Source organism: Gasterosteus aculeatus, chromosome 9, assembly GCF_964276395.1.
Source record: "Gasterosteus aculeatus chromosome 9, fGasAcu3.hap1.1, whole genome shotgun sequence".
Taxonomy (NCBI): Eukaryota; Metazoa; Chordata; class Actinopteri; order Perciformes; family Gasterosteidae; genus Gasterosteus; species Gasterosteus aculeatus.
The window spans coordinates 14,793,689-14,807,632 of NC_135696.1; the positions used below are offsets into that span (position 1 = coordinate 14,793,689).

The window sequence follows — 13,944 nt, forward strand, 5'->3', positions numbered from 1 at the left end:
GTAGCACAGTATTTTATTTTTAATTTAGCGAGTTAGTCAGATTGATCGAAGATGTAAAAAAGAAACCAGACAGACAGGAGCCACCAGATTAGGAGTTTTATCCGAAAAGTACAACCTGAACATTCAAAATTTTCATTTAATTTTCAAAAAACATTCTTTTTCAGTGCATGGTTCTCAATGATTCACACCAACCTGTGCCTGTTGAATGGCTGGTTTACATCGACAAACAAAAGACTGGAATAAAGATAGAAAAGACTTGGAAATGAAGTTACATTCTTAAGAGTAGCTGTGCAAAACTCACTCTTTTGCCAAAAAACATGAAAACAAAACATGACATATCTCTTTTAAACAACTAGTGTATATTTCTGAGAGGACTATTGAAGTGTACATTAAAGTGGGTAAATGCAGCAAGGAGGAGGAATTGGCCGAGTCATGATGAAAGCACAGTGCGACAGATGAAGCATAGAGTCATGTATTAAAGCCTCAGTGCTCAGCCCTTTCTTAAGCTGTGTTGATCCACAGATGGTGATGTGTGCGCCCAGTGAGTGGATAATGCACCTGGGTGTCGACAGCAACCGCCCACAGGTGTCTTCAACGCCTTCCTCAGACAAACCTCAGACAACCTGACAACCTGAAAAAAGTGCTGGTCTTTCTTTAACATCTTTTGAAACACATATCACAACATTCTTTAGGTTGTTGGATGGGCTGTGGCATTAAAAAAAAGGACAACTCATATATTAAAAAGTGCATGAAAGTGAGTAGACAACTGAAAAATGCAAGAGGATATGGAAAGGTAGCTGAACCCATAATGAAACACATTGTTCGAACATTGCAACATGTTAAAATACAAATGAAATGTATAAAATCAACACATACATTTCCATTTAACTGAGTAACTCCGCCTGTTATTCCCTTCTCTCAGATCAGTACAATTTAACCGCTGTCTCCTCGCGGCTCAGTGGTAGGAGTGACTGTTGTTGTTGTTGTTGTTGGTTTTGGTGTTGGTGCTGGGGTTGGGGGTGGAGGTGTAGCAGGAGCTGGTGGTGGCAGCGGCCACAGACCAGGAAACGGCCAGGCAGGGAAGTAAGGCCACTTAGGTAACGGGTGACGATTGCCTCTCTGCAGCGATAAGATACGATGAGGGTAAAATGTTTAAAAATAATGTTTACATCACAATTGATAAACGTTAGAATTAATCCCATTCTTACCTCATCACTGTCAGACTCGCTGCTATAATGATGAGATTTCCGGCTTCCCTCATCACTGTCTGAATCACTGCTGTGATGACAATTCTGCAAAAAACATTCAATTAAAAACTGGTTTGCATTTCCTGTAGTAGGTGAAAAGCGTGTAGAATATGTATTAACGGTTGGTACTTACAGCAAGAGGGTAATTGATCAAGGAGAAAACCACCAGGAGAAGAAACATCATCTTGCAAAGCGTAATTCCACGGTAGACGGCTAAACAATGAATGAAATATTAAGACCGTGTTCGCTTCCCTCAAGCTGGTTCTTTCAGAACACTCCATTAGCTTTTAAGCAGCCCCGCTGTGTTCACAATGCTCTCGCACTTTAAAGGTGCGTTACTTCATGTCAGATGTGGTCGGTCTCACGGCAGCCTCCGGAAACAAAACCAACATAGGCGTGAACGCAATTTCATTACCCGACTAGACGTGTGTTTAGTAACATTAAAGGTCCACATCCTGTCTTATAATCCCCATTGACTTAAAATATGTTCTTGCGCATGCTATGCTGAATTAACCACTAAGTTCAACTTGTACAGCAGATTGCAGATACACAAACGCACACACCTCCACGCACATTACCACACAATTCACATCCTTTGGTTTCAAGAAAACCTTTGAATGTGAATGTAATGCAGAATAGGAAAATGCTCCAAAACGATAATCCATTATTACAGGCTGAATTTGAAATATAAGTTGTCTGCGCTTGCAAAAGAGTGATATCTGTTGCCTAGAGCCATATTTCCATCTGCAAAAACAATACTTGCTCAATCGTTTCCAAATACTGTAATCATCGTGTTTACTCGGGGTGGACCGCTTCATTAAAGTCATGACATTTTATGGACTGTTGCAAATGTCATGCAGAGATGTTTCCTGATTCCTGATTCCTGAGATTATATCTCTGACTAAGTTTTATTTCCCAACCAGGGGCAACCACGGAAAGATCAGCACTGCTGTTAAAATATCATGCCCCATAGAAACAATTTAATGATATATATTTTATTAACTATTCTATCCGTTCTGATTAGTTTACCATGGGAATTAAAGACATACAGACTACTAGCTGAATATTATATATATTGTTAACAGTGGTGAGCTGAAGAGTAGAGAAAAAAACACAAAGCAACATTGTAAATCAAGATTTATTTATTTTTTCATTTTCAAATGGGATATTCACAACTAAAAAGTACTCTGCATCAACAAATAGCAGCAACAAATAAACTTCAGAACATAACAGAATATAATGTCATAAAAGACTTTTGCCTTCAGGGGCAAGAGCAAAATGAAACATATTTTTATGATGTGTGGATTCCTGTGCAATACAATGTCAGCATGTGATCATGAATCCAGGCGTTTTATTACCTTCAATGTCACCATGCGCATCCATGCGACGCGGAAAATATTTTCTTTGAAGGGAATCACAAATGAATATTAAATCAAATTAAATTTGAGGGCTTTTAGCTGGCAATTAAATATCACTCAGTGTTACAATTTAATTCAGTGAAATTTTGAAATCTCGTTAAAGAGATTATAATTTATGTTAGAAGCATTTTAGTTAATTGGTTTTGCACATTTGAAAGTCAAATTTGACTCTTTCTGTGTTTCCTTTTATACCAAATAGATAGTTTAGTTTGTTGTTTTGCTCTTGATTTACCCTGACTGAAATTGTTTTAATGTATTCTTGGTAACTAACTTTTCAGCGAAAGTATTAAAATGTTTTTCCTAAACTCTAAATCACTAATGAGACTATGTTTGGGGGACCGGGGAATATACAGAATTTCAAACATTGAGGTTTTGCTTCTACCCTTCAGATAAGAAATCCAGCTGGTGCTGATATCCAGGTATTTTTACATTTATTAATGAGTCGCCACTCTTGCTCTCGGGGGAAAAAAAATGTTTCTCTCAGCAAGGAATCCATGTATATTCTTTTGATGGCATTTTATCCCTGTTGTTAATTTTAGGAGAAACCTGTTCTGTTTAAAGGAGAGTAAGTGGTAACCCGGCAATGTTATGGGAATCTTACAAAATATAATTGCAATTATAAGCAAAAAAGAGAGAGGAGGCTTATAGCAAAGACTTTTTGTTATAATAAAGTAATATATAATTCAATGTTGTACATTGGTTGGGTTTTTCATTGTACAAAATCGTTTGTTATGTTTAAGTGACAATGTTAAGCTGAACCCAAAAGTTGCAGTAACTTTGAGTTTGTCCACATCTAAGGTGCCACTGATAATTAGTTTTACCATTTTCTAATAGACTTAAATGCAATCAATCAAACTTATTTTTGCAACCACAGGAGTCGCCCCTTGGTGACCGTCTGAGTTGCACTGCATTGCCATAAAAAAACAAGACTGAACAAACCAATTATTGGCTCTAGGCCATTCATGTTTATTGCGTCAGCCTCAGTAGTTCTGCTTTACACTTGGCACACAGGTTTTGTTGGTAAAATAATGGAGCCTCACCGCTGTCGACAAATCCAACACTCAGGACCTTAAATACCATATGTCAAAAATAACGTATATTCTATTGGTTTTACCTATAATTCAAATCGAAATATAAGCTTCTGCATAGTCAAAGAACATATTACCACTGTTTTTAAGAAGCTTCCTTCTCCACTGTTCAGTATTCCATAGATCCTCAATTTTGAAAAGATTGTGATACAATATAAAACCAATGTCATCGACAAAACAAACATCCAACCGATGTAGCAGAAAGACTGGAATACCCGTGCACATTTCTAATAATACCTGGGAAATATATAAAGTCATGGTCCTGGATAGAGCTCTATTGGGTTGACAAAGTTTATTGTGTTACTGCACAATTCACGTTCATTTAAAATGCTTATCATAAACAGGAAGATACCTGACAATAATGATCAATAATAGTGATAATTTACATGTTTTTGATTGGAACTGTGGACACGGTGTCATTAATATCAATAGTAAGAAGAATACACTCATTTGGTCAAGCATTTGCATTGAGGATTTTTATTTGTTAAATGCCACAGAGAATGAGGTGATGTTTTTCAACATGTTCATTTGAACTCTACGCATTCAGACATTAGGAGCTGTAGCAGGTTATCCTTGCCCGAGCTGAGCCAGGAGGGCAAGAATGCTCTGGATCAGTTGTTGGTTCGCTGTAAGCTGGGTTGTTGTCGTAGACTGGGTAGTGGCCGTTGACTTGGTGGTGGTGACCTTCAAATCAATAAGACAGATTCATTGTGAGTAAACAGCAGAGACATATAGAGGGATCTTGCAGTAATTGACATTAAAAACAATGAAGTGTTAAATATCACAGGAAGGATTGAACTAGTCCAGCTGTTTTCTAACAAAGAACGACTGGACTCCAAATATCGATAAAATAAATTGTGTAGACTTGTTTATGATCCGACACTTCATGACTATGAAAAACACTCTTTAGGAACAAGTATCCTTTTGTGTCAACCCCTTATTTTTTTGAACAGTTAAATCAAAGTCAATCAGCCACAAAAAATGAACACCATTAAAGTTGTTGATGTATAATTTGTTTAGTTGGATGTTACTTGTGTAATTTTTATTGCACCACCAGTGGTTAATGTTTCATAGAGGTGAACTCGAACACAGGACACCGAGAGGTTGGTGAAGTTTTAAGAAGGTTCCTTTTTGAGAACAGGCTGGAATTAGTTCAGGTAACAAAATACAAAGGAACCTTACCACAGTATTTTAAAATAGTAATCGACACAGGATTTTTCAAAAGCCGAGGTAGAAATGTTGCAATACAGATTAATATGAAGCAGGTGAGCAGACTGAAAGGATCAATGATGCGATTGATGTGTGTTTAGGGCTTGAAGGCAGGAGGGAAACCACGGCAGCATAATGACAAAGATACACTTATACACACACAAAAACACACACACACACACACACAAACACACACACATAAAACGATATTAGAAAAAGAAGAACCACGAGATTTGAATGTGTCAGGCTGACCTTCAACAACTCATTAGTTCTAAACTGATCTTCTTATACAAAGAAAGTTACAATCAATGAATAAATAGTAATTTACAGGCTTTCATTTGCCGTTTACCCCAACAAATGATTGTTTTATGTTAAAAGGTGGGTAAGTGGTAACCTCACATTACGGTTGCACCAATAAAATGTCAAAAATTAATAATGTTGATATGTAACAAAAGAGAGAGGAGGCTTGTATCAAAAAATTTGTGAAAATGTATTCAAATATCTGCAGGGACATTTTTATTTTCAGAGAAAACAGTTTTCAATACTTCTCAATATATCAAGTACACGTTAACAGTTTATATTTACAGTAAGTTTCCATTTTTTATACAAGATTTGTTGCTGTGTCAAAGTTACACTTAAGTTGTAGATTAAACAAAAATGTTTGACTATGATTCAACATAAATCAAAAATAAAGAAATAAGCTTTTCACCTTGAATCAAATAATTAGGACTTTTCCAAAATAGCAGCCGCTGAGGGTGTCTAAATTTGTGTTGGTTGACTTTTAACAGACTAAGTCATCAATCTTTTGTTACCGTCGGCTGAGATTTTATTTTTTATCAATGGCCGATTATGTGATAAAACTATGTACGTTGCCACAAGAGTCCAACACTGACATGTTTGGAAAAGTAGAATCATGCATGTGTTTATTTATCCATCTATCTATAATACATTCTATGATACACACCTCTATAGACACCTTTATTAATAATTCTCATGTGGATTTTAGGAAAACCAAAAGAATCTTGTTGATGCTTTCAATGAATGAGTTTTATTCAGCAGATTTCACAGAGAATAAACACAATTGAAGAATAATTCATGTGAAAACACTGCGGTTAAGACATTGTGCAACCGAGCTGCTGAGCAAACTAAAGTTCTATAGCTTAGGTTGTTCCAACTCGAGGAGTAGTGACAGTAGTTGCTGCAGTCGTTGTAGCTGCAGTTGTGGTTGTTGCAGGAGTGTTCGCTTGTTGGATGAGGAAGTTCAGAAGGATCTGGAGCAACTGTTGCTGAATTAGCTGGTTGGCTGCTGATGTGGAAACCTTTAAGAAAAAGTATTCACTGTCAATAAACAGCAGAGGGGTTTCTATGGTTTTTACAGTAATTCCTCATCAGGAGTGTTGAAGAAGGTTTAGAAAGTATTCACCTCATTGGAATTTGAGCCGGAGTTAGAGTTGGAGTTAGACCGAGCAAGTCGTTTGTGCTCCGTGTCCACCTGTAGAAAACACACAAGTTCAACATTTCCTTCATTATGTTGTCACAGTAAAAGTCATGGTGTCAGCATATGGGAGCAGTGGTATTGATATTGAGTAGGAGATCGTCACACTTACAGGCTGAGCCAGAACGAGGCTCAGGAGGCATCCCAGCACCAGCACTTCTTTCAGCATGATTACAGTGATCTCTTCTGACAAAAATAAAGTCACAAAGACTTTTTCAGATAAACAGCTTTTATTCCAAAATACCAGTAAATTCACCGTCAACCTCACAGAGAAAGTAGAGAAACATACGGTTAATATTATTACCTTCAAGTCTTCACAACTTCAGGAGACTGTCTTGCAGATGGATGAGGTTGTTGTTGCTCTGGATGTTGAGATGTTCTTATATACAGTCAGAGGACCGGACGTCGTCTCATTGGCCAACAGTATTGTTGGGAAATGCAAATATTAGCAAATCTTCCACCTCCACCTTTCAAGGTGTGGCTAAAGATCTGAGATTAAGAAACATCTGGCTCTTATGAGAAGTCGCTCTCATCATTACATTTAATCCTGTGTTTAATCTTAGTTGGAACCGGTACTATTGGTAATATATTCAAAACTATTCAGTTGTTCTTACCAACTTTTAGCTTAATACAAAAAGTGATAAAACATCCAAAACAGACAGATGAAACCAAACATCACAGCAACAATTTTTTTTTCACAGAATACTGATGTTTGTCTCCTAAAATGAATACTCGTTAGGATTACAAGATTCATTACTATGGTCTTTATTTATGCAACATTAACAAAAATATCAACTCAGTGAAATACAGTCACATCTTTAATGCATTGATTGGTTCTACTTGAGGGAAATCTATAAAATGTGCTGCAATGTGCTTCAAGGTTTTTTCTTTCTTTGACTAAATCCAACTGCTCAAAATGAAACTAACGTTATTCCAGTAATGCAATACTAAACTGTACATATTCACTAAAGGGATGTACAGTACAGCTACACTTATTAACATCACCTGCATGTCCTCTCCTACAATTCACCTGAGAACAAATCTTTCTGGCATACTTGATCCATCCCTGCCAACCATCAGCAGAGATGTCTAAACAGTCAGCTTTCACTGTTAAATACAGATGCGATAATTTGACTGGTGGTTAAAATCTTCAACCTTCATGTGGAAAATCCTTTATCAATGGGTTTGTTGAACGGTAGGTAGGGGGACAGGGAAAGGTTTTACCAGTTTAGAATGGGAAGTAGACCAGTCTGTGGCTGGGAGAGAATAGTGAGAAAGAGAATGAAATGAGTGACTTTGTTAAATGGGCCAGTTTATGCATTACATGTTCTTATCTCATTGTAGGCAAGTGAAAACGTGGAAAATTGAAGACTAATTTACAACAATTTGCCTTTTTATGGTTGTTTATTATATGTTGAGCTGTTTAATTGAAATAGAGTATTGGAATGAACAATTAATGAATGTTGTGATCATTTACTGTCTTTTTTGTTGAAGCAATGAACAGTCAGCTAAGGAATATATTTGGAATAGAATTCAATCACTCTTGTTTTTTGTACATGGAAACCACATACGATTAAGTCATAGCTTGAAATGAAAATGTTTGGAATACTCTTAGATAATGGCAGGAAAACTATCAAAGAAATGATTGTTAGTTGATTCCTCAACAAAGAACGTTGCACTGGTCGAAAAATACATTACATGGGAGAACAAAGTACTTTCTTGTGTTACTTCACAATTGACATTCATTTGAGGGGGATAACCAGCGCGATACCTGATGATAATGATCATTATAATAAAGAGGATAATTCACATGTTTTGATGGGAACCCAGTAAACAGTGTCATTAATTTCAATTATAAGAAACACAAACTCATTTGGTCAAGGATTTGCATTGAGGATTTTTATTTGTTAAATGCCACAGAGAATGAGGTGATGTTTTTCAACATGTTCATTTGAACTCTACGCATTCAGACATTAGGAGCTGTAGCAGGTTATCCTTGCCGAAGCTGAGCCAGGAGGGCAAGAATGGTCTGGATGAGTTGTTGGTTCGCTGTAAGTTGGGTTGTTGTCGTAGACTGGGTAGTGGCCGTTGACTTGGTGGTGGTGACCTTCAAATCAATAAGACAGATTCATTGTGAGTAAACAGCAGAGACATATTTAGGGATATTGCAGTAATTCGCTTAAAAACAATAAAGTGGTTTAGAAAGTATTCACCTCGTTGGAATTTGAGCCGGAGTTAGAGTTGGAGTTGGACCGAGCAAGTCGTTTGTGCTCCGTGTCCCCCTGTAGAAAACACACAACCTGATTATTTCCTTCATTATGCTGTAACAATAAAAGTCATGGTGTCAGCATACAGGAGCAGTGGTATTGATATTGAGTAGGAGATCGTCACACTTACCGGCTGAGCCAGAACGAGGCTCAGGAGGCATCCCAGCACCAGCACTTCTTTCAGCATGATTACAGTGATCTCTTCTGACAAAAGAAAGTCACAAAGACTTTTTCAGATGAACAGCTTTTCGTTACAAAATACCAGCAAACCATCAACCTCACAAAGAAAAATACAGAAACTTGAGATTCATATTATTACCTTCAAGTCTTCACAACTTCAGCAGATGGTGGAGGAGGTTGTTGTTGCTCTGAATGTTGAGATGTTCTTATATACAGTCCAAGGACCCGATCTCATCTCATTAGCCAACAGCATCCTTGGGAAATGCAAATATTAGGAAATCTTCCACCTCCACCTTTCAATGTGTGTCTAAAGAACAAACACATGGCTCCTATGATATGATATCTATATTTCACAGAACTAATCAATAATAAAATAAGTGATTTTGTTTAATAGGCCAGTGTATCTGTTACATTTTTTATTTCTTTTCAAATGGAGAACAATGTAGCAAATTTAAGCCTAATTTGCTCAAATTTTACATTTGAACTTTGTTGTGTATATATTGAGCTGTTTGATTAAATTAAAGTATTGTAATGGAATTGTGGTGGGGGGTTTTTCGTGAAAGCTTTAAAGTGTGAGCCAATGAAAATATTGGAACCGTTTTTCATCTCTTTTGTTATTTTATAAATGGAAACAACCCAAGATCAACTTACTGTGTGTCACAAAATGGAATTCTGTTTGTAACACTCTTAGATAATAGAGAGAAAAACATCACAGGAAGGATTGAACCAGTCCAGCTGTTTTCCAATAAAGAACGACTGGACTGCAAACATCGATAAAATAAATTGTATAGACTTGTTTATGATCCCACACTTGACATGACATTGAAAGACACTCTTCAGGAACAAGTATCATTTTGTATATGTCAAACCCTTATTTTTTGAAGAGTTAAATCAAAGTCAATCAGCCACAAAAAATAAACACCATTAAAGTTGTTCATATATAATTTGTTTAGTTGTATGTTACTTGTGTAATTTTTATTGCACCACTAGCGGTTGCTGTGTCATAGAGGTGAACTCAACCACAGGACACTGAGAGGTTGTTGAAGTTTTAAGAAGGTTCATTGTGAGAACAGGCTGGAATTAGTTCAGGTTACAAAATACAAAAGACAGCTTACCACAGCATTTCACAAAATGTTCAAAGGCCGTGGTAGAAATATTGCAATACAGATTAACTGATGAGGCAGGTGAGCAGACAAAAGGATCAATGATGGGATTGATGCGTGTTTAGGGCTTGGAGGCAGGAGGAAAACCACTGCAACATAATGACAAAGATACACTTATATACACACACACATGAAACAATATTAGAAAAAGAAGAACCACGAGATTTGAATGTGTCAGGCAACTCATTAGTTCTAAACTGATCTTCGTATACAAAGAAAGTTACAATCAACGAATAAATAGTCATTTACAGGCTTTCATTTGGCGTTTACCCCAAGAAATGATTGTTTTCTGTTAAAAGGTGGTAACATAAGGGTTGCACCAATAATAATCAATAATTAATTATGTTGATATGTAACAAAAGAGAGAGGAGGCTTATATCAAAGAATTTGTGAAAAACTATTCAAATATCTGCAGGGACATTTTTATTTTCAGAGACAACAGTTTTCAATACTTCATAACCTTATGTTATGTTTTTGCATGTTGTTTGAGTTTGCTTCACTTTTAGTTGTTTCACGTGTGGTGCTCCTTGGGCTCCCTTTTCTTTGGACAGTCCATCATCGCAAGTCTCAGCCCTGATTGGTTCTCCAGTGGCTTGTCCCAGAGTGAAGACGTTTTTACCATTGTTTTTAAACCGTAAATTGAATAAAATTATATTGTCTTAAATTACGTCTGTCTCATTTGCGACGAACCTGAGTGCCTCCCCCTTTTTCTTATTTTTGTTGGATTGAGAAGATTTTAAAACAATTCCCTGCGTGAAATTTCCAGGCTGGCAAGATTATAATATTCAAACTGCCCTCACCCTTTACATCACGCCTCGTTTTGCTACATAATCATATAAACACTGTACACATTAACATTCTGTCACAATGTGATGTTAAAACCTGGGAACGGATGCTAATTGCCGTGGTTTATGGATTTCTCTCAATTTTCTCCCCAAAAAGGGTTTTTTGGGAGTTTTTTCTCCTGTCAGGTAGTAGATGAGCAACTGAATGTAAGACAGCCGAGGCAAATGTCTTGAGCATTGGACCACATGAACTGTATTAGATCTCATGATGTAGTGTGATGAACGGTGATCATTTATGATGCGTTGTAATTGAGGTGTACTACTAGTTATATGATGAAGACTTGAACTATGCATGATTTGTTATGTTCACTCTTTGAGGCATGAAGCCAAATGTATCTACATTGAATGTGTTGGAATGTGAGGGACAGATAGAACAAAGAGGTTTCAGGTTACAGCTGCAGCTTCACACCTCGACGTGAAGGGGACAGTCCAGGAGGAGACACTTTGAAGGAGAAGCCAATGACATTCAAATGCACTCAAGAAGACAGTGTTTTCAAATGACTAAAGCGGGGAAAGGACTGTTAGAATTTTCTTGCAGACGCTTTGATAAGTCACTTTAGACTTGCTCAGAGAATTCTTTATTTCGCGAAATATTTCACTGTTTGTTATCACGATCGTCGAGATCCGAACCTGGGTCTCGGTGTAGCAGGCAGATTGCCTACCACTGTGCTGCAAGTGGTGGTGACTCAGGTGCAGAGACAGACACGGACAAGTCGTATGTTGAGTCAAAAAAAAAAGGTTTCTTTACTTGCAAAAAATAGAAGGTTCCATATCGTTGACAAAACTCAAAATATTCCAAGACAACTAAAAACAAAGTCAGAGCATTTAACAGGAAACTAAGGGTGTCCCAAAGAACAGGCAACAGAAGATCTTAAAAAACAAACGGTATTAACAGAGAAAAGTTAAGTGTCTCACGCCACTCAGCTCCAGGTGGTAAGTTCCAAGACTCGGCAAACACAAAGAAACACAGTTGGCTTTTTAAAGGCTAGAGAACGAGGCACAGGTGAACGCAATGAGAACAATCAAGACCACACAGACTCATGACAGGTGCCATACATAAACCTGGATCACTGAGGACCCCACATGGTCCTTCAGGGTAATTCAGTCCAAAAAACCCTGACAGTTTGTTTTGTATTTCACTTTGTAATTGTATTCCTTATAAAATTGTTTAGTTATTAAATACTTTTTAGATTTTTGAATTTAAGCAAGCTGACTCTTTTGATTGCCGAACCCTTAACATTATACAAGATTTGTTGCTGTGTTAAAGTTACATTTGAGTTGTAGATTAAACAAAAATGTTTGACCACCGCTAAAATTTCACTGATAATTAACTTTACCCTTTGAGAAGATACATCATAAACCCAGCAACGATATGTAAAGCAAACTTGATTTAACGTAAGGAGCTAATAACATTACAGTTGTTCTATTTATTTATTTTATCATTAGCAACAGTAAACTTAGGGCGGCACGGTGGCGTGGTGGTTAGCACTGTTGCCTCACAGCAAGAAGGTCCTGGGTTTGATTCCGCCCAGTGGCCTGTCTGCGTGGGTTCTCTCTGGGTTCTCCGGCTCCTCCTACAGTCCAAAGACATGCTTTGGGGATCAGGTTAATTTGGGACTTTAAATTGCCCGTGAGTGTGAATGGTTGTGTGTCTCTGTGTTAGCCCTGCGATTGGCTGGCGACCAATCCAGGGTGTACCCTGTCTATCGCCCAAAGTTGGCTGTGTGCAGATAAGCGATTTGACGATGGATGGATGGATGGAACAGTAAACTTGTCATATTTCAGTGTGTTGACCCCAACATCTTGATCTCAAACAGGTTTAGAGATCGCCTTCACAGGCAGAAAGACAACGCAGAGAACTCAATCACTTATGCACATATTGCTTTATTAATTAATTGTTTATTACAGTTGATGTTTGAGCAACGCTTGTAGAGCAAGTCTTTCCTGAGTGAGGCAGGTGTGTGTGTCTCAGGGACAGTCAGGAGGACAAAAGTGAAAATAAAAGGCTTTTGGGATTTGCATAAAATGGGCACAGACAATGGCTCGAACTCAGGCTGCATGTAGTATGGGTTCATCTGGTAAACATTGAAGAAAAAAACTCATAGAGAGGTTTAATGTGGAGAGCTATGTGATTATTTTGACTGTGTGTCCTGATGCTGACCTTATTGATGTTAACTGAACAGACGACTTGTTCCCTTTTCTCAGAGACCATAAGATGAAAATTATCTCACATTAAAACCTTTTTTGACATACCTCAGTTACCTGGATGGTGTCTGCAAATAATACTACAACGCAACCACAGGAAACAAAAGTACATGTGACACAGATTTTTATCATTGTCAGTTTTCAGTACTTACAGTGACAAAATCAAGTGAGTGATCCTTTACAAAAGACGGGGATCAAGTTCAGCTGCCAATTCAACATAAATAAAGCACAAAGAAATAAGTTTCTGAATCAAATATTTATGACATTATAGAAATGACAGCCGCTGAGGGTGTCTAAATTTGTGCTTCCCATATTCCCATTCCCATATCCTACAATCTATCGCTCCTGACCTTCTTCCTTTCCTCACCTGTCTCATTAACTCTTCCCAACTCTCTGAAGGAGGCCAGCGTTAACCCTCTCCTGAAGAAACCCACCCTCAACCCATTTGAAGAAAACAACTACAGACCGGTCTCTTTTCTTCACTTTCTGTCCAAAACTCTTGAACGTGCTATTTTTAACCAACTCTCCTACTATCTCCACCGTAACAACCTCCTTGACCCCCACCAGTCAGGCTTCAAAGCAGACCATTCCACAGAGACTGCTCTCCTTGCTGTCTCAGAGAAACTCCACACTGCTAGAGCCTCCTCTCTCTCCTCTGTCCTGATCCTTCTGGATCTCTCTGCTGCAAACCACCAGATCCTTATTTCCTCCCTTCAGGAACTTGGCGTCTCAGGCTCTGCTCTCTCGAATTCTCTCCTTCCTTGATGGCCGCACCTACCGGGTAGCCTGGAGAAGATCTGTGTCGGAACCTTGTCCTCTTACTACTG

The 13,944-nt window shown here is 37.8% G+C and overlaps 3 long non-coding RNA genes across 3 annotated transcripts; all 3 read right to left on the reverse strand.

Annotated features, from left to right (window-relative positions):
- Positions 1-81: 81 nt before the first annotated feature.
- LOC120824723 (uncharacterized) lies at positions 82-2,071 on the reverse strand. The gene is made up of 3 exons (XR_005713039.2): positions 1,381-2,071; positions 1,209-1,292; positions 82-1,119 (listed from the first exon to the last, which is right to left on the reverse strand). It is a non-coding gene; the product is annotated as an uncharacterized LOC120824723 (long non-coding RNA).
- Positions 2,072-5,987: 3,916 nt separating this feature from the next.
- On the reverse strand, positions 5,988-6,883 carry LOC144411598 (uncharacterized). Its single transcript, XR_013468794.1, has 4 exons — positions 6,762-6,883; positions 6,570-6,643; positions 6,386-6,454; positions 5,988-6,281 (listed from the first exon to the last, which is right to left on the reverse strand). It is a non-coding gene; the product is annotated as an uncharacterized LOC144411598 (long non-coding RNA).
- Positions 6,884-8,341: 1,458 nt separating this feature from the next.
- LOC144411597 (uncharacterized) lies at positions 8,342-9,159 on the reverse strand. Its single transcript, XR_013468793.1, has 4 exons — positions 9,044-9,159; positions 8,855-8,928; positions 8,671-8,739; positions 8,342-8,564 (listed from the first exon to the last, which is right to left on the reverse strand). It is a non-coding gene; the product is annotated as an uncharacterized LOC144411597 (long non-coding RNA).
- Positions 9,160-13,944: the final 4,785 nt, after the last annotated feature.